At 47.7% G+C, this 27,191-nt stretch overlaps 1 long non-coding RNA gene across 1 annotated transcript in view; it reads right to left on the bottom strand.

Annotated features, from left to right (window-relative positions):
* The window catches only part of LOC142599257 (uncharacterized), a 78,800-nt gene that overhangs the window by 38,910 nt on the left and 12,699 nt on the right, over nucleotides 1–27,191 (bottom strand). Inside the window, exon 2 of the long non-coding RNA XR_012832887.1 lies at nucleotides 11,799–11,911. This is a non-coding gene — a long non-coding RNA (uncharacterized LOC142599257). The remainder of the gene's footprint in view (nucleotides 1–11,798; nucleotides 11,912–27,191) is intronic.

The raw sequence follows: 27,191 nt of genomic DNA, 5'->3' as shown, positions 1-27,191 counted from the left end.
ATGTAGCATGGGGAAAAAACAAGATGAGTTGGAGACGTGTGCACACCTGCAGGGCTACAATCTCATTGGCATAATGGAGACGTGGTGGGATGGCTCCTATGACTGGAGTGTTGGAATGGAAGGGTATAGGCTCTTTAGGAAGGACAGGCAGAAGAGATGAGGAGTGTCACCCTCTGTCAATGACCAGCTGGAATGCATGGAGAGCTGCCTGGGGATGGATGAGGAGCTGACTGAGAGCTTATGGTGTTGTCCTAAAAGTGGGATTGTTAACCCAGTGTGCAGTATGCCAATAGAGCACACAGAGCAGAGGTATTTTGTTTATTTCATGTCTGCGCAGTGATGGGTGCTAGGTGGTAATTCCACAAAGCTAGCACACCACACACAGAATCTACCACACATCTTGTTACAGGATTAGAAAAACCTGCCTAAATTTACGCTAATTGGTTATTAATTGCGATATAATCTACTATTGGTCAAGCATCTTTAAATTAGCAGGCATGCTCCTTGAGGGTATGTGGGGGTAATTTGCATAGTCCTTTAATTGGGTGGGTGGGTGGTTGCGAACTCCCCCAGCCACCTTTACCTTTCCCCTAGTTACTGCTGATTTTTTGTTGACTTCAGGCCTTGTGAGGCTCTGATAACAAGTGAATGTCGCAAACACCCGTCTTGACATGGACAGGGATGGGCTGATGATGACCAGGGAGTGTTAAACAAGAATGGAGCCTGCGGAGGCAGGATAACATCTTGTGAGACCACTCCTCTATTCCTGAAACACGTAAACAAAGACCATCTGTGCCCTGTGCACCATGTGCCTGTGAAAGATCACCACTCACTTGGTCAGCCCTGAAGGGGGGGGGGCAGTGAGTCCCCCGGACCCCCCCAACCCACCGACTCATTTCTAGAACATTTCTGAACATTCCTGGGCACATACTGCGCCTGCTCAGTGATGACAGACCCCCGCCCATGGGGCGGGCACATCGGGTTATAAAAAGGGGAAACATAAGTTTTCGGCGCGCGCCCACCACCTGAAGACTGCAACTACAAGCAGAGAACATCGCTGGATCCAAGAGTGGTTATATCTTTTCTCTCTCTCTTTTCTTTCTCTCTTTCTTTTCCTCTCTATCACTCTCTTTGTAACCTAATTTTTGGCACATTAGGGTAATATTGTCACAAGTTTTGCTAAATGCTTACCTTTCATAGTTCTGCTAAATTTTGAGAATTGTTATGACCTTTGCCAAGCCCCTATCTTTTATAGTTCCACTGAATTTTAAGTAAATTTATAGTTGGTTTGAACCTCTGAAGTAATTGTCGTTACTTCTCATTACCGCGCAGAGAATTAAAAAGTTAACCTCACCCTCACCCCCTGAGTGGGACAGGACAGGCCTCTCTGGCAATCACTCAGCTCTCAGCACCTTCTGGGGCAGGATGTTTCCTTTTTATCAGTTTTTCAGCTCTTCTTCAAGGATACTCTTTAGCAAAGCATGCTTTTTATCAGTCTTTTGGCTCTTCTTCAAAGGTATAGTCATCAGCAAAGCAAGTAGTGCATTTAACCCTAAATTAAACAGTGTCTAAGCACTAACCCAAACACATTTCTGTCCCTGTAAAGTGGAAAGTTCTACTTTATGGATATCAGTGGGTCAGGATTAAAGGGAGGGCAGGGGCAGGGGACATCATAGTGGGGGTCTGCTACAGGCCACCAGGGCAGGAAGACTGAGTGGATGAGGTCCTCTATAGACAGATAGGAGCAGCCTCACGCTCACAAGCCCTGGTTCTCATGGGGGACTTCAAGCACCCCAATATCTGTTGGAGAGACAACACAGGAGGGCACAAGCAATCCAGGAGGTTCCTGGAATGCATCGATGATAACTTCCTCCTCCAAGTGATAGAGGAGTCAACGAGGAGAGGTGCCATGCTGGACCTTGTTCTCCCCAACAAGGAGGGGCTGGTGGGAAATGAGAAGCTCAAGGGCAGCCTTGGCTGCAGTGACCATGAAATGGTAGGGTTCAAGACCCTTAGGGCAGCGAGGAGGGTGCACAGCAAGCTCACTACCCTGGACTTCAGGAGAGCAGGCTTTGGCCTCTCCAGGGACCTGCTTGGTAGAATACCATGGGACAAAGCCCTGGAGGGAAGAGGGGCCCAAGACAGCTGGCTAATATTCAAGGATCACCTCCTCCAAGGACAGGAGCGATGCATCCCAACAAAGAAGAAGTCAGGCAAAAACACCAAGGGGCCTGCATGGATGAACAAGGAGCTCCTGGGAGAACTCGAACACAAAAAGGAAGCCTACAGAGGGTGGAAGCAAGGGCAGGTAGCCTGGGAGGAATACAGAGAAATTGTCTGAGCAGCCAGGGATCAGGTTAGGAAAGCTAAAGCCCTGAGAGAATTACATCTGGCCAGGGACGTCAAGGGCAACAGGAAAAGTTTCTATAGGTACATCAGTGATAAAAGGAAGACGAGGGAGAATGTGGGCCCCCTCTGGAATGAAACGGGCGACCTGGTTACCCAGGATATGGAGAAGGCTGAGGTACTCAGCAACTTTTTAACCTCAGTCTTCACTGGCAAGTGTTCTAGCCACACCATCTAAGTTGCAGAATGCCAAGGCAGGGAGGGGGAGAATGCAGAACCACCCACTGTAGGAGAAGATCAGGTTCGAGAATATCTAAGGAACCTGAAGGTGCACAAGTCCATGGGACCTGATGAGATGGGTCCCGTGGGTCTCGAGGGAATTGGCGGATGAAGTGGCCAGGCCACTCTCCATCATATTGGAGAAGTCCTGGCAGTCCGGTGAAGTTCCCACTGACTGGAAAAGGGGAAACATAACCCCCATTTTTAAGAAGGGAAAAAAGGAAGACCCAGGGAACTACAGGCCGGTCAGTCTCACCTCTGTGCCTGGCAAGATCACAGAGCAGATTCTCCTGGAGACTATGCTCAGGCACATGGAAAATAAGGAGGTGATTGGTGACAGCCAACACAGCTTCACTAAGGGCAAATTGTGCCTGACAAATTTGGTGGTATTCTATGACAGGGTTACAGTATTGGTGGATAAGGGAAGAGTGACAGACGTCATCTTCCTGGACTTGTGCAAAGCATTTAACACTGTCCTGCATGACATCCTTGTCTCTAAATTGGGGAGACATGGATTCGATGGATGGACCACTTGGTGGATAAGGAATTGGCTGGACAGTCGCACTCAAAGAGTTGTGGTCAACGGCTCAATGTCCAAGTGGAGAACAGTGATGAGTGGCATTCCTCAGGGGTCGGTACTGGGACCGGCACTGTTCAACATCTTTGCCGGTGACATGGACAGTGGGATCGAGTGCACCCTCAGCAAGTTTGCCGACAACACCAAGCTGTGTGGTGTGATCGACATGCTGGAGGGAAGGGATGCCCTCCAGAGGGACCTTGACAGACTTCAGAGGTGGGCCCATGCGAACCACATGAAGTTCAACAAGGCCAAGGGCAAGGCCCTGCACATGGGTCGGGGCCATCCGAGGCACAACTATAGGCTGGGTGGAGAATGGATTGAGAGCAGCCCTGAGGAGAAGGACTTGGGGGTGTTGGTAGACCAAAAGCTCAACATGAACCAGCAATGTTCACTTGCAGCCCAGAAAGCCAACCGTGTCCTGGGCTGCATCAAAAGAAGTGTGATTAGCAGGTCAAGAGACCTGCTCTCATGAGACCCCTGGAATACGGTGTCCAACTCTGGGGTCCCCAGTAGAAGAAAGACATGGACCTGTTTTGGAGGAGTGGCTGAAACACCAGAAGGCTGTACTACTGTATTGGGTTTGTGTGGCAAGGTTTTGGTAGTGGAGGGGCTACAGGGGTGGCTTCTGCAAGTAGCTACTAGAAGCTTCCCCTATGTCCCATAGAGCCAATTCCAGCTGGCTCCAAGGCGGACTCGCCGCTGGCCAAGGCCGAGCCAGTCGGCGACGGTGGTAGCACCTCTGTGATAACATATTTAAGAAGGAAAAAAAAACAACCTAGGAGCAGTTTTTGCAGCCAGAGAGGTGAGTGAGAATATGTGAGAGAAATAACTTTGCAGACACCAAGGTCAGGAAAGCAAAAAGCAGCCACTAACAAGCACTAGAGTCTAATTTACAGTGAGGCAAGCAAGCCCCATGCCAAGCACAGGAGCCTGCCAATTAATAGCTAAACAGCTAATACTAAATAGCTAATAACAGCTATAAATTCAGTCTAGCACATTCCAATCAGATCTGTCATTATCTCAAACCCTTCAAGCCCCACATTGGGCGCCAAAAAAAAACTGTCATGGTCCGGATGGGGGAGAGAATTGGAAAAGTTAAAGTGAGAAAACTCGTGGGTTGAGATAAAGACAGTTTAATAGGTAAAGCAAAAGCCACGTGCTCAAGCAAAGCAAAACAAGGAATTCATTCACCACTTCCCATTGGCAGGTAGGTGTTCAGCCATCTCCAGGAAAGCAGGGCTCTGTCATGTGTAATGGTTACTTGGGAAGACAAACGTCATCACTCCGAACGCCGCCACTCCCCCCCTCCTTCCTCTTCCCCCAAGCTCCTTATAAACTGAGCACAACGTCATATGGCATGGAATACCCCTTTGGTCAGTTTGGGTCAGCTGTCCTGTCTGTGTCCCCTCCCAACTTCTTGTGCACCCCCAGCCATCCCGCTGGCGGGCGGTGCAAGAAGCAGAAAAGGCCTTGACTCTGTATAAGCACTGCTCAACAACAATATGTCTATAAAACAAAAACATCTCTGTATTATTGTGGTGGGTTGACCCTGACTGAGGGCCAGGTGCCCACCAGAGCCACTCTATCACTCCCCTCTTTCATTAGACAGGGGAGAAAAGTACAATGAAAAAAAAAACTTACGGGTCAAGATAAGGACAGGGAGAGATCATTCTCTAATTATCATCACAAGCAAAACAGACCGAACTTAGAGAGGGAATTCATCTTATTTATTACTAAGCAAAACAGAGTAGAGGAATGAGAAATAAAATCAACTCTTAAAACACCTCCCCCCACCCCTCCCATCTTCCCAGGCTCAACTTCACTCCCGGCTTCAACCTCCGCCCACCCTCAGCGGCACAGGGGGACGGGGAGTGGGGGTTACGGTCAGTTCATCACGCGGTGTTTCTGCCGCTTCTTCATCCTCAGGGGGAGGACTCCTCTCATTGTTCCCCCGCTCCAGCGTGGGGTCCCTCTCACGGGAGACAGTCCTTCACGGCCTTCTCCAACGTGAGTCTCCTCCACGGGGTGCAGACCTTCAGGAGCAAACTGCTCCAGCGTGGGTCCCCCACGGGGTCACAAGTCCTGCCAGCAAACCTGCTCTGGCGTGGGCTCCTGTCTCCACGGGTCCACAGGTCCTGCCAGGAGCTTGCTCCAGCGTGGGCTTCCCACGGGGTCACAGCCTCCTTCAGGTGCCTCCACCTGCTCCAGCATGGGGTCCTCCACGGGCTGCAGGTGGAATCTCTACACCCCCTCATCCTCCCTCCATGGGCTGCTGCAGGGGGACAGCCTGCTTCACCATGGTCTTCACCACGGGCTGCAGGGGGATCTCTGCTTTGGTGCCTGGAGCACCTCCTCCCCCTCCTTCTGCACTGACCTTGGTGTCTGCAGATGTTCTTACATCTTCTCACTCCTCTCCCCAGCTGCAAAAGCGCTCTCTAACTGTTTTTTCTCTTTCTTAAATATGTTATCACAGAGGCGCTGATTGGCTTGGCCTTGGCCAGCGGCGGGTCCGTCTTGGAGCTGGCTGGCATTGGCTCTATCAGACACAGGGGTAGCTTCTAGCAGCTTCTCACAGAAGCCACCCCTGTAGCCCCCCCGCTACCAAAACCTTGCCACGCAAAACCAACACAATTATCAACACTGTTTCCAGCACAAATCCAAAACATATCCCCATACGAGCTACTATGAAGAAAATTAACCCTCTCAGCTGAAACCAAGACACATATTTAAGAAGGAAAAAAAACAACTAGGAGCAGTTTTTGCAGCCAGATTGATGAGTGAGAATATGTGAGAGAAACAACTTTTGGAACTAGATGATCTTTCAGGTCCTTTCCAACTCAAACTATTCTATTATTCTACTGTTACCTCATTCCAATTTTTAGGAGATGGGTTGTTAACCACTGCAAATGAATTCTGTGCTAAGGCTTATAAGAGTATAATTTTCATATTAGTTTAATTCTCCCACAGTCATCTTCAGAAAGTGTACATATGCCTGATTTTACGGTAACTTCTCAGGGTTTTTTGTGTCTTTTAATAGTCTGATACCTATCTCTGTATATCAGTACCCCTGCTGATGGATGATGAAGCCTTTCTACATGAATATGGGTTGACTGGAAAAATCTAAGCAAGCCGTTTTGAAGAAGCTTAGCATTTTCTTTTTTTCTTTGACTCAAGTCAGCTTAATCTTTGGCTGTCAGAGTTCCTAAAATGCATTTCATGGCTGTACTGGTTTTGTCTGGGATAGAGTTAATTTTCTTCATAGTAGCTTGTATAGTGCTATGTTCTGGATTTGTGATGAAAACAGTGTTGATAATATAGAGATGTTTTCATTATTGCTGAGCAGTGTTTAGGCAGCATCAAGGCCTTTTCTGCTTCTCACACTGTCCTGCCAGCAAGTAGGCTGGGGGTGCACAAGAAGTTTGGAGGGTACACAGCCAGGACAGCTGACCCCAACTGACCAAAGGGATATTCCATACCGTATGATATTGTGTTCAGCAATAAAAAAATGGGAGGAAAGGCTGCCGGGGCTGCCATTGCTCAGGGAATGGCTGGTCATTGGTTGGCTGGTGGTGAACACTTGTTGATTTTATTTATTTTTTTTACATTACTTGTTTTCTTGGCTTTGTTTTTCTTTGGGTTTTTTGTTTGATTGATTTTTTTACTTATTAAACTGTCTTTATCTCAATGCACAAGTTTTTTAAATTTTACTCTTCTGATTCTACCCCATCCCTCTGGGGAGAATGAGCAAGCGGCTGTGTGGTGCTTAGCTGCTGGCCAGAGTTAAACCACAACAGTTCTTTCTGGTACTTGAATGGGGGCCTGAAGGGTTTGAGACAATGACAGATTTGACCAGAGCATATTAAAGGGAACTTATAATTATTGTATCTGTTTCACAGTTGCTGGTGATGATGTTGACTTATCTGTTCTCAACATTGGTTTATCTGATCCATGCCATGCTCCTTTTTTTGCTGTACATAAAATTTGAGAGCTTGTTAAGGGCTGGTTTTGGCTTTTGCAGTTTGCTGTGCTTTGTAGCACTTGGTGGTGTTTTTCCTGGGAGAATTAAGATAAATGCACTTGCTTTGAGCCTAATCTGGTGTTTGGGCCCTGTATTGATGCCATCCCTGTACTTCAGGAGCCATCTCATGGAGACAATTAACAATTACACCGATATATTATGCTATAAGGCATTAAGGGAGATCTCTAAATCAGTTGCCCTTGTCCTTATGGGTGACTTCAACTTCCCAGACATTAACTGGGACTATCATACAGCAGACATGAACAGGTTCAGGAAATTCCTGAAGCACATTGAAGATAACTTTTTGATACAGGCACTAAGGAAGCTGACTAGGAAAGGTGCCCTCCTAGATGTGTTATTTGTAAATAGAGATGGTCTCATGGGTTAAGTGATGATTGGTGTCTGTCTTGGTCACAGTAATCATGAAATGGTTGAGTTTAAAATCTTTGGTGATATGAGAAAAACTGTCATTCAAAGCTACTAGTCTGGATTTTGGGAAAGAAGACTTTAGGCTGCTCAAGGAAGTAGTTAGTAAGGTCCCCTGCAAATCTGCTTTCAAGGGCATTGTGGTCCATAAATGCTGGTCACTTTTAAAAAGCCATCTTTTAAGAGCACAGGAGCAGGCAATTCCAATATGTTGGAAGTCAAGCAAGCAAGGCAGAAGGATGGCTTGACTGAACAGGAATCTCCTTCTGGAACTTAGGCGGAAAAAGAAAGTGGACTTTGGAAGCAAGGTCAGGCTACCCAGGAGGACTACAGAGATCCTGTTCATCACTGTAGGGAGAAAATTCATACAGCCAAAGTTTAATTGGAGTTGAAGCTGGCCAGTACTGTGGTGGATAACATAAAAGGCTTTTTTAAGTATCTTAATAGTAAAAGGAGGACTAAAGAAAACATTGATCTGTTACTTGATGAGGTTGGTCACCTCACAAATAAGGATGAAGATAAAGCAGAGACATTTAATGCCTTTTTTGCCTCTGTCTTTAACAGCAGCGATGAACCCTGGGTTGGAGGACCATGGCTGGGGTTGCAGATAAGCTACCAGTTGACTCAACTTGTATAGGATTCGTTGCTGCAACTGAATGCACATAATTCTATGGGCCCTGATGGGATTCATCCCAGGGTACTGAAAGAGTTGGCCAATGTTATTGCAAGACCTCTCCCAGTTATTTATCAACAGTCTTGGGAATCTGGAGAGGTCCCAGTAGACTGGAAGCTAGCAAATGTTATTCCAATTTTCAAGAAGGGCAAGAAAGAAGACCTTAGGGATTTGTGTTGGGTTTGCATGGCAAGGTTTTGGTAGTGGGGGGGGGGGCTACAGGGGTGGCTTCTGTGAGAAGCTGCTAGAGGCTTCCCCTGTGTCTGAGAGAGCCAATGCCAGCCGGCTCCAAGACAGACCTGCCGCTGGCCAAGGCCAAGCCAATCAGCGCCTCTGTGATAACATATTTAAGAAAGAAAAACAGTTAGAGAGCGCTTTTGCAGCCGGAGAGAGGAGTGAGAAGATGTAAGAACATCTGCAGACACCAAGGTCAGTGCAGAAGGAGGGGAAGGAGGTGCTCCAGGCACCAAAGCAGAGATTCCCCTGCAGCCCGTGGTGAAGACCATGGTGAAGCAGGCTGTCCCCCTGCAGCAGCCCATGGAGGGAGGATGAGGGGGTGTAGAGATTCCACCTGCAGCCCGTGGAGGACCCCACGCCGGAGCAGGTGGAGACACCTGAAGGAGGCTGTGGCCCCGTGGGAAGCCCAGGCTGGAGCAAGCTCCTGGCAGGACCTGTGGACCCGTGGAGACAGGAGCCCACGCCAGGGCATGTTTGCTGGCAGGACTTCTGACCCCGTGGGGGACCCCACACTGGAGCAGTCTGCTCCTGAAGGTCTGCACCCCGTGGGAGAGACCCACACTGGAGAAGGTCGTGAAGGACTGTCTCCTGTGAGAGGGACTCCATGCTGGAGCAGGGGAACGATGAGAGGAGTCCTCCCCCTGAGGATGAAGAAGCAGCAGAAACAACGTGTGATCAACTGACCGTAACCCCCATTCCCCGTCCCCCTGTGCTGCTGAGGGGGAGGCGGAGGTTGAAGCTGGGAGTGAAGTTGAGCCCGGGAAGATGGGAGGGGTGGGGGGAGGTGTTTTAAGAGTTGATTTTATTTCTCATTCCTCTACTCTGTTTTGCTTGGTAATAAATTAGATGACTTTTCTCTCTAAGTTGAGTCTGTTTTGCTTGTGACGATAATTAGTGAGTGATCTCTCCCTGTCCTTATCTCGACCCATAAGTTTTTTTTCATTGTACCTTTTCTCCCCTGTCTAGAGAAGGAGGGGAGTGATAGAGCAGCTCTGGTGGGCACCTGGCCCCCAGCCAGGGTCAACCCACCACAGGATTATAGGCCTGTCAGTCTCACTTTGGTGCCTGGTAAAATTATGGAGAAGATTATTCTGGGAGTTAATGAAAAACACTTGAAAGACAATGCAGTCATTGGTCAAAACCAACATGGGTTCATGAAGAGAATGTCATGCCTTACTAACTTAATATCCTTTTACAACAAGCTTAGCCACCTAGTGCACAAACGGAAGGCAGTGAATGTGTTTGGTTTTTTTTTATTGTTTTAGCAAAGCTTTTGATACTGTCTCTCACAGTGTCCTTGTGGACAAAATGTCCAGCATACAGCTAGACAAGTCCATAATACATTGGGTGAGCAATTGGCTGATAGGTCAGGCTCAAAGAGTTGTAGTAAATGAGGTAACATCTGGCTGGTGGCCAGTCACTAGTGGTGTCCTCCAGGGCTCAATTTTAGGGCCAGTTCTCTTCAATGGTTTTATCAATGACCTGGACACAGGAGTTAAGTGCATACTAAGTAAGTTTGCCAATGATATTAAAGTAGGAGGAGCCATTCATTCCCTCAAGGGTAGAGAGGCCTTACAGAGAGATCTGGATAGATTAGAGCACTGGGCAATCACCATCTGTATGAAATTTAACAAGGACAAATGCCGGATTCTGCACCTAGGATGGTGTAATCCTGAATATATGTATAGATTGGGGACAAGAGGCTGGAGTGCAGCCCTGCAGAAGGGGACCTGGAGGTTTTGGTTGATTGTAAGCTCAATATGTCAACAATGTACCCTGGTGACCAAAAGGGCCAACCGTATCCTGGAGTGCATTAGGCACAGTATAGCTAATCAGTCAAAAGAAGTGATTGTCCCACTATGCTCAGCATTGGTGCGGCCTCACCTCGAGTACTGTGTGCAGTTTTGGGCTCCACAATATAAGAAGGATATAAAAATATTAGAATGTGTCCAAAGGAGAGCAACAAAGGTGGTGAAAGGACTGGAGGGCATGACTTATGAGGAGCAGCTGAGGATAATAGTTTGTTTAGCTTAGAGGAGACTGAGGGGTGATCTCATTGCTGTCTACAGCTTCCTTGTGAGTGGGAGTGGAGAAGGATGTGCTGATCTCTTCTCTCTGGTGTCCAGTGATAGGATGCAAAGGAACAGCTTAAAGCTGTGTCAGGGGAAGTTCAGATTGGATATTAGGAAAAAGTTCTTCACTGAGAGGATGGTCAAGCACTTGAACAAGCTCCCCAGGGAAGTGGTTATAGCACCAAGCCTGTCAGAGTTCAAGAAGCCTTCAAGAAAGTTAAAATTAAAGGTCAGGGCTCTCATCTTGCTGAAGCCACTACCTATCATGCTGGTCAATACTGTCTCATTGTTTCTTTTTACTTCCCTGCAACTCTCTCATCTTTTGTACTTACTCAGATAAGTGAGTCAGGAAGTCTTTTGTTCTCTCTGCACAGTGCCCATTACAATGACATTCTAGTGCAAAGATGAGACCTTTAAGTACTATTGTAAAAGTTATTACAAATAGCTTATTTACTACTGGAAAATAGTGTGCCACAATTAACAAAGTAAAATTAGAATTCTGTGTGAAACATTTTTATACACTGTTTTAGCTAACATATCTGATCATTCCCTCTGAAAGACAAATCAATAAAACCACTTAAAGAGCTTAAGAGGGCTCTACGGAGTCAGTTACTCTTTTCTTGTATAATGATTTTTCTTAGCAACACTCCCAGGCTTACATCAATCTTCCAAGACAGGAGGCAAAAAAAAAAAATATTTGTCATGGTTTAGGCCCAGCCGGCATCAAGGTACCACGCAGCCACACAGTGGGGAGGAGAAGTATAACAAAAGGCTTGGGTCGAGATAAGGACAGGGAGAGATCACTCACTAATTATCGTCACGAGCAAAACAGACTGAACTTAGAAAAGGGATTCATCTAATTTATTACTAAGCAAAACAGAGTAGAGCAATGAGAAATAAAACCAAATCTTAAAACACCTCCCCCCACCCCTCCCATCTTCCCAGGCTCAACTTCACTCCCGGCTTCAACCTCCGCTCCCCCTCAGCGGCACAGGGGGACGGGGAATGGGGGTTACGGTCAGTTCATCACACGTTGTTTCTGCTGCTTCTTCATCCTCAGGGGGAGGACTCCTCTCATCACTCCCCTGCTCCAGCATGGAGTCCCTCCCACGGGCTACAGTCCTTCACAAACTGCTCCAGCGTGGGCCTCTCCCACGGGGTGCAGACCTTCAGGAGCAGACTGCTCCAGCGTGGGATCCCCCACGGGGTCACAAGTCCTGCCAGCAAACATGCCCTGGCGTGGGCTGCTCTCTCCATGGGTCTACCAGTCCGGCCAGGGACTTGCTCCAGCCTGGGCTTTCCATAGGGCCACAGCCTCCTTCAGGTGCCTCCACCTGCTCTGGCGTGGGGTCCTCCATGGGCTGCAGGTGGAATCTCTACACCCCCTCATCCTCCCTCCATGGGCTGCTGCAGGGGGACAGCCTGCTTCACCATGGTCTTCACCAGGGGCTGCAGGGGGATCTCTGCTCTGGTGCCTGGAGCACCTCCTCCCCCTCCTCCTGCACTGACCTTGGTGTTACATCTTCACACTTCTCTCTCCGGCTGCAAAAACTTCTCCCCAACTGTTCGTTTTTTTTTTTTTTCCCCTTCTTAAATATGTTATCACAGAGGCACTGATTGGCTTGGCCTTGGCCAGGGGCAGGCCCGTCTTGGAGCTGGCTGGCATTGGCTCTGTCGGACACAATGGAAGCTTCTAGAAGCTCCTCACAGGAGCCACCCCTATATCCCCTACCTGCTACCAAAACATTGCCACGCAAACCCAACACAATATTAAAATTTTAAAAATCAGTAGTTGTAAAATTCATACAAATTAGCATGAGATTCAAGCCAAATGCAGAATCTCTCACTTCCAAAGGATTGAAAAATATAAAACAAAAGCCTCTAGTTATATTTCTACTTGACACCCTCTAAATATTAAAATAATGAACATAACATTACTCAATATTTTAAAGAGTGTGACAACCCATTGAAAAAAAAAATCACAATTTTGGCCTAACACAATACAAGCACCTAAGAATTTAATGATTAATACTTTGAATTAAGAGAGAGATATGAATGTTGTAAACCAGTATCATGATTACATGAACTAGAACTATTTTATTTTACGCACAGCTATAGATCATGATAACTAGCCAATACACGTTAATTATGTGTAGGATACATATTGGTGTGGCGGGTTGACACCAACCAACAGCCAAGCACCCTCTCCTGCAGGACAGGGAGAAAATAGAAGGAAGGTGAGAAAACTCGAGGATCAAGATAATGACAGTTTAACAGGGAAAACAAAAGCTGCGTGCACAAGCAAAGCAAAGCAAAAAGAGGAATTAATTCATTACTGCTCATTGGCAGGAAGATGCCCAGCCACTTCCTAGAGAACAGGGCCTCAGCACACGTAACGTTTGCTTGGGAAGACCAGCGCCATAACCACAAATGTCCCCCCTTCCTCCTCCTTTCCCTGATTTTTTATTGCTGACTATGACATCATATGGCATGGAACATCCTTTTGGTCAATTTGAGTCAGTTGTCCCGGGTATGTCCCCTCTCAACCTCTTACCCACCCCCAGCCTACTCACTTTGGGGAGTATGGGGGGAAGAGAGAAAGCCTTGACTCAGTGTAAGCACTGCTCAGCAATAGCCATAACATTGGTGTGTTGTCAACACTGTTTTAGCCATAAATGCGACAGCATCATAAGGACAGTCTCTGGATCTGAAGACATACAAACAGACACTGTGGCTAAATGAGAGACCCAACCCTCAACTATATCAGTCACCTCTGTAGTCAAGAAGAAACAACGGAAGCAGAAACCAACTCGTTTAGTAAGGTAGGAAGAAGCTTCTACTAAGAGGGAGCAGGAGGGAGAATCATAAGAGGCATCCTATTCTGCAGCAGAGCAGTCATGGGAGCAGGAGGGGGAAGAGACAGAAATCATAAATGAGTCAGAAACCACCTGATCCTTATCCCTAATTGAGCTGCAAGATATGCGGAAAGATTTTAGCTATCATCCAGGTGAGAAAATTATCAGCTGTTTGCTCCGATGCTGGGATATTGGGGTCAATAGTCAGGAATTAGAGGATAAGGAAGCCTGGAAGCTGGGATCCCTTGCTAGGGACAAGGTCATCGACAAAGGGATTAGAAAAGTAGCAACAGTCCTCAGCCTCTGCAGATGGCTCCTGTCGAGCATGAAGGCAAGGTATCTTCTCAAGGAAGATCTTGTAAATCACCAAGGCAAGTGGACTACCAATGAGGAAGGTGTCCAGTATCTGAGGGAATTAACAGTGATGGAGGTGGTCTACAGCAACCTGGACAACAAGCAGGCCTCCAAAGATCTGGATGACATCCACTACATGTGATCCATGTGGTAGAAGTTTGTAATGAATGAACCAATGTCATATGCCAGCAGTGTGGTGGTAATGGACTAGACAGACATCAAAGCACCAGCTGTGGAGCCAACTCCAGCAACTCGAAGAGAATCTCTCTTCCTCTGCGTCTCAGCTGTGGAAAAACATGTCTTGCATGAACTTCTGCTTCAATTCCCAATCTGTAGAGTGAATCAGTTACTTCTTAATATCATGGAAGCACCAAGAATAAAATTCAGTAATGGTTATGAAATAGCTTATGTTAGATATAATGATAGCTATTGGGATACCCACATACATACAGAAATGGTTCTTCCTTAGCATTCTTTAGGAATGATTTTGTGATTCATAACAGTGTAGCACTGTTGGGTTTTTTTCCCCCCTTAGCTTTTCTTGCTATTTTAGTGTTCCACAGTATGTTGTGCTTTAATTTTCAAATATGATTTTAATATTCCATTGGTATTTGTGTTATTTTTAATTTAATACATACAGGTTACATCTTTTCTCTTTTACTATTTTTTGTCATATTTATGTGGGGCAAACATAGTATGAAATTATTCAATGTATCATTACATTAATATCATTAAATATCATTAAAATCTTTAGTTAATATCATTAAATATCATTAAAAGTTTTATGTTGGATTACCAGAGAAAAATGCATCAAAAATGGAAAGGAAAACAAATACAGGCTTTTTTATTTCAGAAAAATTATATTATCTTCATTAGAATCATAGAATGTTTTGGGCTGGAAGGGACCTTAAAGATCATCCAGTCCAATCCCCTTTGCAGGGGGGATGGGCAGGGACATCTTTCACTAGATCAGATTGCTCAAAGCCCTGTCCAACATGACCTTGAACACTTCCAGGGATGGGGCATCCACAACCTCTCTAGGAAACCTCTTCCAGTGTCTCATCACCCTCATCTTAAAGAATTTCTTCCTTATGTCCAATCTAAATATATCTTCTTTCAGTTTAAAACTATTGTCCCTTGTCCTGTCACTACAGGTCCTGGTAAAAAGTCTCTCTGTCTGTCTTAGAAGCCCCCTTTAAATACTGAAAGGCTGCAATAAGGGTGTTTTTTTCCTTCTTAAATATGTTATCACAGAGGTGCTACCACTGGCTTGGCCTTGGCCAGGGGCAGGTCTGTCTTGGAGCCGGCTGGCATTCGCTCTATCGGACCTAGGGGAAGCTTCTAGCAACTTGCCCCTGTACTCGGCACTGGTGAGGCCGCACCTCGAGTACTGTGTTCAGTTTTGGGCCCCTCACTACAAGAAAGACTTCGAGGTGCTGGAGCATGTCCAGAGAAGGGCAACAAAGCTGGTGAAGGGTCTAGAGAACAAGTCTTATGAGGAGCGGCTGAGGGAACTGGGGCTGTTTAGCCTGGAGAAGAGGAGGCTGAGGGGAGACCTTATCACTCTCTACAACTACCTGAAAGGAGGTTGTAGTGAGGTGGGTGTTGGTCTCTTCTCCCAAGTAACTATCGACAGGACAAGAGGAAATGGCCTCAAGTTGCATCAGGGGAGGTTTAGATTGGATATTAGGATAAATTTCTTCACCAAAAGAGTGGTCAGGCATTGGAACAGGCTGCCCAGAGAGGTGGTGGAGTCACCATCCCTGGAGGTATTCAAAAAATGTGTAGATGTGGCATTTCAGGACATGGTTTAGTAGACATGGTGGTGTTGGGTTGACGGTTTGACTTGATGATCTTAGAGGTCTTTTCCAACCTTAATGATTCTATGATTCTATGTATTGGATAGTGTGACACTTTAGCATGACATAAATGGTATGGAATAAGGGGTGGAGATTGTACTGGTTTTGGCTGAATAGAATTAATTTTCTTCATAGTAGCTTGTATGGTGCTATGTTTTGTATTTGTGCTGAAAACAGTGTTGATAATATAGAGATGTTTTCATTATTGCTGAGCAGTGCTTGTACAGAGTCAAGGCCTTTTCTGCTTCTCACACTGACCAACCAGTGAGTAGGCTGGGGGTGCACAAGAAGTTGGGAGGGGACACAGCCAGGACAGCTGACCCTAATTGACCAAAAGGATATTCCATGCCATATGATGATGTGATCAGCAATAAAAAACTGAGGGGAGGAACATTTTGCTGAGGTTGCCATTGCTTGGGGACTGGCTAGATATCATTTGGCTGGTGGTAAGCAATTGTGGGGTTCTTTTGCATCACTTCTTGTTCTTTATTTTGTTTTTCTTTGAAGTTTTTTTGGGTTTTTTATTATTTTTTTTTTTTACCTATTAAACTGTCTATCTCAACACATGACTTTTCTCACTTTTACTCTTCTGATTCTCTCCCTAATCCTGCTGACGAGGCATGAGCGAGCAGCTGTGTGGTGCTTAGCTGCTGGCTGGGGTTAAACTACAATAATAGCTAATCTAAAATGGTCAAGATAAACTGTATCTGGAGACATTAATGAGTAAAAGGAATTGAGGAGCTCCATGCGGATGCCTCTGGTAGTCAGTACCAAGTAGTCTTGTAAAGTATTGGCTTTCTGTCTCTGGCCAGATACTTAGTTCTGCTCCAAGGGACAGACTATTTACCTGCTGGAATGGGCTGAAAATCCTTTGTACTTACAGTCAACATTGGATTCAGTAAAATCTTACCTATCTGGAGAAAAAAACCACAACAAAACCAACCAACCTTTATCCTCTCCATTATTTTTTTTCTTCTTTCTTTCTTTTTAATCATAGAATTGTAGAATCGTTTAGGTTGGAAAAGACCTTTAAGATCATCAAGTCCAACCGCAAAACTAACACTGACAAGTCCACCACTAAACCATGGCCCTAAGCGCCATGTCTACACCTCTTTTAAATACCTCCAGGGATGGTGACTCAACCACTTCCCTGGGAAGCCTCTTCTGATGCTTGATAACCCTTTTGGTGAAGAATTTTTTCCTAATATCTAATCTAAACCTCCCCTGGCACAACTTGAGGCCATTTCCTCTCATCCTATCACTTGTTATTTGGGAAAAGAGACCAACACCCATTTCACTACAACCTCCTTCCAGGTAGTTGTAGAGAGCAATAAGGTCTCCCCTCAGCCTCCTCTTCTCTAGACTAAAAAACCCCACTTCCCTTGGCCACTCCTCATAAGACTTGTTCTCTAGACCCTTCACCAGCTTTGTTGCCCTTCTTTGGACACACTCCAGCACCTCGAAGTCTTTCTTGTAGTGAGGGGCCCAAAAATGAACATAGTACTCGAGGTGCAGCCTCACCAGTGCCGAGTATAGGGGGACGATCACTTCCCTAGTCCTGCTGGCCACACTATTCCTGATACAAGCCAGGATGCTGTTGGCCTTCTTGGTCACCTGGGCACACTGCTGGCTCATATTCAGTTGTCTATCAACCAATACCCCCAGGTCCTTTTCTGCCAGGCAGCTTTCCAGCCATTCTTCCCCAAGCCTGTAGCGTTGCATGGGGTTGTTGTTACCTAGGTGCAGGACCTGTCACTTACACTTGTTGAACCTCATACAATTGGCCTCGGCCCATCGATCCAGCCTGTCCAGATCCCTATATAGTGCTTTCCTACCCTCAAGCAGATCAACACTCGTGTCCATCTTGGTGTCATCTGCAAACTTACTGAGGGTACACTCGATCTCCTCGTCCAGGTCATTGATAGAGATATTAAACAGAACTGGTCCCAATATTGAGCCCTGGGGAACACCACTTGTGACCGGCCACCAAATGCATGTAACTCCATTCACCACCACTCTTTGAGCCTGGCCATCCAGCCAATTTTTTACTCAGCGAAGTGTACGCCCATTCAAGACATGAGCAGCCAGATTTCTAGGAGAATGCTGTGGGAAACGGTCTCAAAGGCTTTACTAAAGTCCATGTAAACAACATCCACAGCCTTTCCCTCTTCCACTAAGCGGGTCACCTTGTCATAGAAGGAGATCAGGTTAGTCAAGCAGGACCTGCCTTTCATGAACCCATGCTGACTGGGCCTGATCACTTGGTTGTCCTGTATGTGCCATGTGATGGCACTCAAGATGATGATCTGCTCCATAACCTTCCCCAGCACCAAGGTCAGTCTGACAGGCCTGGAGTTCCCCGGATCCTCCTTTGGGCCCTTCTTGTAGATGGGTGTCACATTTGCTAACTTCCAGTCAACTGGGACCTCCCCGGTTAGCCAGGACTGCTGATATATGATGAAAAGTGGCTTGGTGAGTACTCCTGCCAGCTCCCTCAGTACCCTTGTGTGGATCCCATCCGACCCCATAGACTTGTGTGTGTCTAAGAAGTGGTGTAGCATGTCGCTAACCATTTCCCCTTGGATTATGGGGGCTTCATTCTGCTCCCTGTCTTCCAGCTCAGGGGACTGGATACCCCAAGAACAACTGGTCTTACTATTAAAGACTGAGACAAAGAATGCATTAAGTACCTCAGCCTTTTTTCCACAGCCTTTGTCACTATGTTTCCCTCTGCATCCAGCAAAGGATGGAGATTCTCCTTAGCACTCCTTTTGTTGTTAATGGATTTGTAGAAACATTTTTTATTGTCTTTAACTGCAGTAGCCAGATTAAGTTTCAGTTGGGCTTTGGCCCTTCTAATTTTCTCCCTGCATAACCTATTGACATCTTTGTATTCCTCCTGAGTTGCCTGCCCCTTCTTCCAAGATCTTTTTTTTTTCCTGCGTTCCAGCCAAAGCTCTCTGTTCAGCCAGGTCGGTCTTCCTGACACAGCTGGTGAGTGAGCCAACTAGGGAAGGCGCCCCACTGGACCTGTTGCTTGTGAACAGAGAAGGACTTGTGGGTGATCTAACAGTTGGAGGCCATCTAGGGCATAGTGAACATGAAATGAGTTTTCGGTTCTCAGAAAAGTAAGGAGGAGGGTCAGCAAAACTGCTACCTTGGACTTCTGGAGGGCAGAATTTGGCCTGTTTGGGAGCCTGGTTGGCAGAGTCTCCTGGGATGCAGTCCTGAAGGGCAAAAGAGTCCAGGAAGACTGGACATTCTTCAATAAGGTAATGTTAAAGGCACAGGAGCAGACTGTCCCCATGTGCCGAAAGACAGGACAGTGGGGAAGAAGACTGACCTGGCTGAACAGAGAACTTTGGCTGGAACTCAGGAAAAAGTCCTCAGAGGACTAACACGGGATCTGATCCCTATAATTGTAGGCTCATTATGGCCTCCCTGGGAGGTCCAATTGTAGATTGTACCCCTCTCCTGGAGAGATTAGAGGGCTATAACGCCCAACCTTCTCCCCCTGGTATGACGCGGGCCCATAATAATTGGCACGATTCACAAGCCATAGCGGACAGAATCTCCACTAAAGAACGAAGGTTGAAGCTGGGAAAGGGGAAAGCGTTGGTCTGCGTGATTTTAGGAGCTGCCTGGGTGGCAGCACAACGGGATAAACACATGACCCAACAAGCAGAAGGAGAGGCAATAAAGTCCCTTCAAAATTTAGTGAAAACTTTGCAGGAACAATTAAAAAATGAGACAAGTCTCTCCAATCAACTCGCCACCGAGCAAGTGACTAACCAGAGGCTACATACCACTTTGGCAGAGACTTTGGAGCGGGAGAGAATATTAATGGAGCAATTAGATGAAACCCACTCCCAAATTGGTGCAGAAAATATGAGTGCAGATTCTGACAAGGGAAAAGAATCAAAATTGTCATACCCTCTTAAAGACGTAGAACATGTAAGAGAAATATATTCCCTTGGAAGGGAGGAAGCCCTAATACTTAATTAAGACCGAAACTGTGGATGATGGTCAAAGAGGAGCTCAGCAAGTTACCACCCACATCGTTCCCTATTCACCCATTGATTTGGCTAAAATTCAGGAAAAATATTCCTGGGGACCCCGAGAAACAGAAACCGAATATGTATGGAGAGTATCTCTTACCGGTGGTGACCGTATCTTGCTGAGTGAGGATGAGGCGAAGAGGGTATTGGGGACTGGGGGTTTTTATAACCACAGATGTCAATAGAGAACCCTGGTCTCTGACCCAGAGAGCAGCATATTGGGCAGGTGGAATAAACCCTATGGAAAAGGGAGACCACTTCGCGATTAAATTGCCTATGGCGGGTCACATTTTAGAGAGCATACAGAAAACTGCGTGTCTCCAGATGATGCATGACCGATTACTGGTTCCGCAACAGCCCTCTCCCATGCAATACGTGGCAGACCCTGTGTGTTGGGTTTGCGTGGCAAGGTTTTGGTAGTGGGGGGGGGGCTACAGGGGTGGCTTCTGTGAGAAGCTGCTAGAAGCTACCCCTGTGTCTGAGAGAGCCAATGCCAGCCGGCTCCAAGATGGACCCGCCGCTGGCCAAGGCCAAGCCAATCAGCGCCTCTGTGATAACATATTTAAGAAAGAGAAAAACAGTTAGAGAGAGCTTTTGCAGCCGGAGAGAGGAGTGAGAAGATGTAAGAAACTCTGCAGACACCAAGGTCAGTGCAGAAGGAGGGGAAGGAGGTGCTCCAGGCACTGGAGCAGAGATTCCCCTGCAGCCCGTGGTGAAGACCATGGTGAAGCAGGCTGTTCCCCTGCAGCAGCCCATGGAGGAAGGATGAGGGGGTGCAGAGATTCCACCTGCAGCCCGTGGAGGACCCCACGCCGGAGCAGGTGGAGACACCTGAAGGAGACTGTGGCCCTATGGGAAGCCCATGCTGGAGCAAGCTCCTGGCAGGACCTCTGGACCCATGGAGAGAGGAGCCCACGTCGGAGCATGTTTGCTGGCAGGACGTGTGACCCCGTGGGGGACCCACGCTGGAGCAGTTTGCTCCTGAAGGTCTGCACCCCGTGGAGGAGACTCACGTTGGAGCAGTTCGTGAAGGACTGTGGCCTGTGGGAGAGACTCACATTGGAGAAGTTCGTGAAGGACTGTCTCCTGTGAGAGGGACTCCATGCTGGAGCAGGGAAATGGTGAGAGGAGTCCTCCCCCTGAGGATGAAGAAGCGGCAGAAACACCATGTGATGAACTGACCGTAACCCCCATTCCCCGTCCCCCTGTGCCACTGAGGGGGGGCGGAGGTTGAAGCTGGGAGTGAAGTTGAGCCTGGGAAGATGGGAGGGGTGGGGGGAGGTGTTTTAAGATTTGATTTTATTTCTCATTCCTCTACTCTGTTTTGCTTAGTAATAAATTAGATGAATTCCCTCTCTAAGTTCGGTCTGTTTTGCTCGTGACGATAATTAGTGAATGATCTCTCCCTGTCCTTATCTCGACCCATAAGCTTTTCATTGTACCTTTTCTCCCCTGTCTAATGAAGGAGGGGAGTGACAGAGAGGCTCTGGTGGGCACCTGGCCCTCAGCCAGGGTCAACCCACCACACCGAGTTACGGGAACAAGGGATAATTATCCCAACTCATTCACCTTATAACTCTCTGGTGTGGCCAATCCGCAAGCCAAATGGAAAGTGGTGATTAACAATCGATTATTGGCGCCTGAATGCCAACACAGGTCCCTTAACAGCTGCACTGCCTAACATAGCCGAACTGATTGCAACCATACAGGAGCAAGCCCATCAGATTTTAGCAACCATTGATGTGAAAGATATGTTTTTTATGGTTCCCTTACAGGAAGCATATAGAAACCGTTTTGCCTTTACATGGGAAGGTATGCACTTTTACACATTTCCCCCAGGGATACCACCACTTGCCGACCATCACTCACTACGCGCTGGCACAGGAGCTTGCCTAAGTTACTGTGTTGGGTTTATGTGGCAAGGTTTTGGTAGCGGGTGGGGGCATGGGCTATAGGGGTGGCTCCTGTGAGGAGCTTCTAGAAGCTTCCAGTGTCTGACAGAGCCAATGCCAGCCAGCTCCCAAGATGGGCCCGCCCCTGGCCAAGGCCAAGCCAATCAGCGCCTCTGTGATAACATATTTAAGAAGGGGGGAAGTTTTTTGTTTTTTTTGCAGCTGGAGGGGGAAAGAGTGCGAAGATGTAACATCAAGGTCAGTGCAGGAGGAGGAGGAGGCGGCGTGGGCGCTCGCGCTCCAGACACCAGAGCAGAGATCCCCCTGCAGCCCGTGGTGAAAACCATGGGGAAGCAGGCTGTTCCCCTGCAGCCCGTGGAGGAAGGATGAGGGGGTGTAGAGATTCCACCTGCAGCCCATGGAGGACCCCACGCTGGAGCAGGTGGAGGCACCCGAGGGAGGCTGTGGCCCGTGGGAAGCCTGGGCTGAAGCAAGTCCCTGGCCAGACCGGTAGACCTGTGGAGAGGGGAGCCCACGCCAGGGCAGGTTTTGGTGGCAGGACTTGTGACCCCATGGGAGACCCATGCTGCAACAGTTTTCTCCTGAAGGTCTGCACCCCATGGAAGAGACCACGCCGGAGCAGTTTGGGAAGGACTGTAGCCCGTGGGAGAGACTCCGTTTTGGAGCAGGGGAGCGATGAGAGGAGTCCTCCCCCCGAGGACAACGAAGCGGCAGAAACAACGTGCGCTGCACTGACCGCAACCCCCATCCCCCTGCCCCCCCCCGCCGCTGAGGGGGGAGGAGGTTTGAAGCAGGGAGTGAAGTTGAGCCCGGGAAGGTGGGAGGGGTGGGGGGAGGTGTTTTAAGGTTTGATGTTTTGTTTTTTTTTTTCATTGCTCTATTCTGTTTAGTAATAAATTAGATGAATCCCTTTTTCTAAGTTCAGTTTGTTTTGCTCGTGATGATAATTAGTGAGCTCTCCCTGGCCTTATCTCGACCTGTGCCTTTTGTTAACTTCTCCTCCCCATCATGCTGGGGAAGGAGTGAGCGGCCGCGTGGCGCTCAGCTGCCGGCTGGGCCTAAACCATGTCAGTTACTTCCAGGTAGGGAGTCAAAATATATCAGTATATTGATGATGTACTGATTGACAGCCCTGATGCCACTGCAGTAGGACAGACCCAAACTGAAATAATTGATCATTTAGAGAATTTAGGGCTCCAAATCCCAACAGAAAAGATAGAGCTTCCCTCTTCTGAGGTAAAATTCCTGGGTATCTGGTGGAGAGGAGGAACAGTATGTATTCCCCCCGAGACCTTAACTGCCCTTGGACAAGTAAAAATTCCTGGAAATAAGAAGGAGTTACAACATGCCCTAGGCCTGCTGATATTTTGGAGAAAACACATTCCAGACTTTTCCATCATAGCCCGCCCCTTATGATTTGACACGCAAAAAGTCTACCTGAGATTGGACCCCCCCACATGAAGAAGCCTTAAAGTTGTTAATTTTTGAGGCTGGGGTATATCAGGCCTTAGGGCTGATACACCCAACTGATCCACTCCATATTGAGTGGGGTTTTGCAATTCATGGGCTATCCATACATATGTGGCAGCATGGACCCGAGGGTCCGACTCGCCTCATAGGATTTTACTCATGTAGTTTTAAAGATGCAGAGAAATGTTACTCAATTTGGGAGAAGGGCTTCTTTGTGGTTAGCCTAGCTTTACAGGAAGCTGAGAAAATCATACGGCAACAACTGATAATTTTAAGAGGATCTTTCAAGGTTTTGAAACCAGTATTAGCTGGGACCCGTCCCCCTGTGGGGGTGGCGCAATGAGAGACAGTCAGGAAGTGGTATGCACAACTGGATCATTATTGTCACACACATAAGATAGAAGAAGGAGCGCCTAAGGTGCTTCAGATACAAGAATCCTCCGATAACCAATCCAACCAGGAAACCCCCCCTTCCCTTATAAAACCAGCTCCTCCATTCAAACCTCACTTGAAGAATGTGTGGTTTACTGATGCATCCTCAAAAAGGGAAGGAAAGGTATAGAAATACCAGGCAGTAGCCTTACATGTTGATTCAGGGGAGCGGATTGTAACAGAAGGGGAGGGAAGTGCTCAGGTAGGGGAGTTGATAGCAGTTTGGAGTGTGATAGAGAGGCTGAGAACAAAGAACCAGTTCTTATTTATACAGATTCCTACGCTGTATCTAAAGGATGTACTGAACGGCTCCCCTTCTGGGAACAATTTCAGTGGGAAGTTAACCGGGTACCTGTGTGGCAAAAAGAAAAATGGGAGGAAATCTTAAATGTTGCTAAACAGGGAACTTTCTTGGTGGGATGGGTAGCTGCACACCTGTCGTGGTTTTACCCCAGCCGGCAGCTGAGTACCACGCAGCCGCTCGTGCACTCCCCCCCATCAGGATGGGAAAGAGAATCAGAAGAGTTAAAGTGAGAAAACTCGTGGGTTGAGATAAAGACAGTTTAATAGGTAAAGCAAAAGCCGCGCGCACAAGCAAAGCAAAGCAAGGAATTCATTCACCACTTCCCATGGGCAGGCAGGTGTTCAGCCATCTCCAGGAAAGCAGGGCTCCGTCACGCGTAATGGTTACTTGGGAAGACAAACGCCATTGCTCCGAACGCCGCCGCCCCCCCTCTCTCTTCCCCCAAGCTCCTTATAAACTGAGCATGACGTCATATAGTATGGAATACCCCTTTGGTCAGTTTGGGTCACCTGTCCTGTCTGTGTCTCCTCCCAACTTCTTGTCCACCCCCAGCCATCCCGCTGGCAGGGCAGTGCAAGAAGCAGAAAAGGCCTTGGCCTCGTGTAAACACTGCTCAACAATAAATCCATAGAACAAAAACATCTCTATATTATCAATGCTGTCTCCAGCACAAATCCAAAACGTATCCCCACACTAGCTACTATGAAGAAAAATCAATCCTCTCAGCTGAAACCAGGACATTATCCACCCCTTATTCCATACTATTTACGTCATGCCCAGGTCCCACACAATTCAATACATCCTCATTAAGCACCACCACCCTTTTCATCCCTTGATATAATATGCTGATATCATTCCCTTAGTCTGTGGACCACCCTTTTAAAATGTCCATAAATGTCCACAAAATGTCCATTGGGTTCACTTGGTCCACAACCTTGGGCTCCATCCACCATGGTGGTCACTCAGGACGGGAGAGGTGGTTGACGTGGAGTTATTGGGCACCAAAACCAGCTCAGGTCAGGTCCACTGCTGCACTTGCGCTGCCCCCTGTAAGGCTTGTTCTCCATTGGTTCAGGTGATTTCTGCTACAATAATTCCTGTAACATGCAACTCAAATCATGGGTTACAACAATTTAAAGGTATTCCCATTACAATCTCCACCCCTGGTCCCTTCGAGTCAGACCATCAAGTTTACAATTGCAATGAACACCTCCCCTTGCCCCTGCTCCGGCTTGAACTTATCCTCAGACTGCAGTCCCTTAGGGGTGTACCTGCTCCAAGTGGAGCCTTATCCATGAGCCACAGTTTCTCCAGGGGTACACCTGCTGTGGCATAGACTTATCCACAGCCACAGTCACTTCGAGGTGCACCTGTTCCAGCATGGCCTTCTCCATGAGCCACAATGCCTTCATAGATACACTTGCTCCAGTGTGGCCTTGCCCACAGTCACAGTCGCTTCAGTCCTCTCAGAAATAAACCTGCCCTATCATGGGCTCGTCCATGGCCACACACTTTGAAATGTTCCAGCATGACCCATGCACAGCCACTGATGCTCCCAGGTGTACCTGCTGTAGCATGGACTTATCCTTGCCACAGATGCTCCGAGGTGTACCCTCTCCAGCATGGACTCATCCTTGGCTCACAGTCCTTCCAGAGGTATACCTGCTGCGGCACAGATGCAACCACGGCCCCAGACACTTCGAGATATACCTGCTGCGGCACAGACGCAAGCACGGCCCCAGACACTTCGAGATATACCTGCTGCGGCACAGACGCAACCACGGCCCCAGACGCTTCGAGATATACCTGCTGCGGCACAGATGCAACCACGGCCCCAGACACTTCGAGATATACCTGCTGCGGCACAGATGCAACCACAGCCACAGACGCTTTGGGGTGTCCTGCTCCGACGTGGAATCATCCACAGGTCACAGTCCCTTCGACTCGAGTGCACACAGGAGTTCCAGCCTGTCCAGTACAGCAGCACAAAAACAGCAGCGATGCCCTGGCCACCTGCCAGCCCAGGCGCATCGCCATTGCTGTTATCAAAATGTTCCCAGGCACAGCACAGTAAAATGATAAGAAGTACAGCAGTACAGCGAACAGCGAAAGCACAAAGCAGCCACTAACGAGCACTAGACTCTAATAGATAGTAAGGCAAGCAAGCCCCATGGCAAGCACAGGAGCCTGCCAATTAATAGCTAAACAGCTAATACTAAATAGCTAATAGCAGCTATAAATTCAATCTAGCACATTCCGATCAAATCTGTCATTATCTCGAACCCTTCGTGCCCCACGTTGGGCGCCAAAAAGACTGTCGTGGTTTTACCCCAGCCGGCAGCTGAGTACCACGCAGCCGCTCGTTCACTCCCCCCCATCGGGATGGGAAAGAGAATCAGAAGAGTTAAAGTGAGAAAACTCGTGGGTTGAGATAAAGACAGTTTAATAGGTAAAGCAAAAGCCGCGCGCACAAGCAAAGCAAAGCAAGGAATTCATTCACCACTTCCCATGGGCAGGCAGGTGTTCAGCCATCTCCAGGAAAGCAGGGCTCTGTCACGCGTAATGGTTACTTGGGAAGACAAACGCCATTGCTCCGAACGCCGCCACCCCCCCCCTTTCTTCCCCCAAGCTCCTTATAAACTGAGCATGACGTCATATAGTATGGAATACCCCTTTGGTCAGTTTGGGTCACCTGTCCTGTCTGTGTCTCCTCCCAACTTCTTGTCCACCCCCAGCCATCCCGCTGGCAGGGCAGTGCAAGAAGCAGAAAAGGCCTTGGCCTCGTGTAAACACTGCTCAACAATAAGTCCATAGAACAAAAACATCTCTATATTATCAATGCTGTCTCCAGCACAAACCCAAAACGTATCCCCACACTAGCTACTATGAAGAAAAATCAATCCTCTCAGCTGAAACCAGGACAACACCAAAAGGGGAATCACCCAGCCCACATTTGGAATAATGAGGTAGATTCGCTAACCCGCTTAGCTACATTGGCAGCAGAAGCTGACGAAGAAAAGTGGGAGTATCTGTTAGAGTGGTTACACGTAAAACGCGGTCATTCAGGAGTTAAAGATCTTTTCACAGAAGCCAGTAGCAGGGGTTGGCCTGTTACTCAGGAATTGTGCAACACTATCATTTCTGCTTGTAGTCAGTGCCGTATCTGGTTAGAAAGGCATCCCTTGCAAGAACCCCTTCTCCACTTACGGAATGGAAAGGGCCTCTGGGAGACTTGGCAAGTCGACTATATAGGGCCTTTTAAGAAATCAGACGGGAAGCAGTATGTTCTCGTCGAGGTGGAAGTAGCAGTGGGGC

This window comes from Balearica regulorum, chromosome W (assembly GCF_011004875.1).
Source record: "Balearica regulorum gibbericeps isolate bBalReg1 chromosome W, bBalReg1.pri, whole genome shotgun sequence".
Lineage (NCBI taxonomy): Eukaryota > Metazoa > Chordata > Aves > Gruiformes > Gruidae > Balearica > Balearica regulorum.
This window is presented reverse-complemented; position numbering and strand designations above follow the sequence as displayed.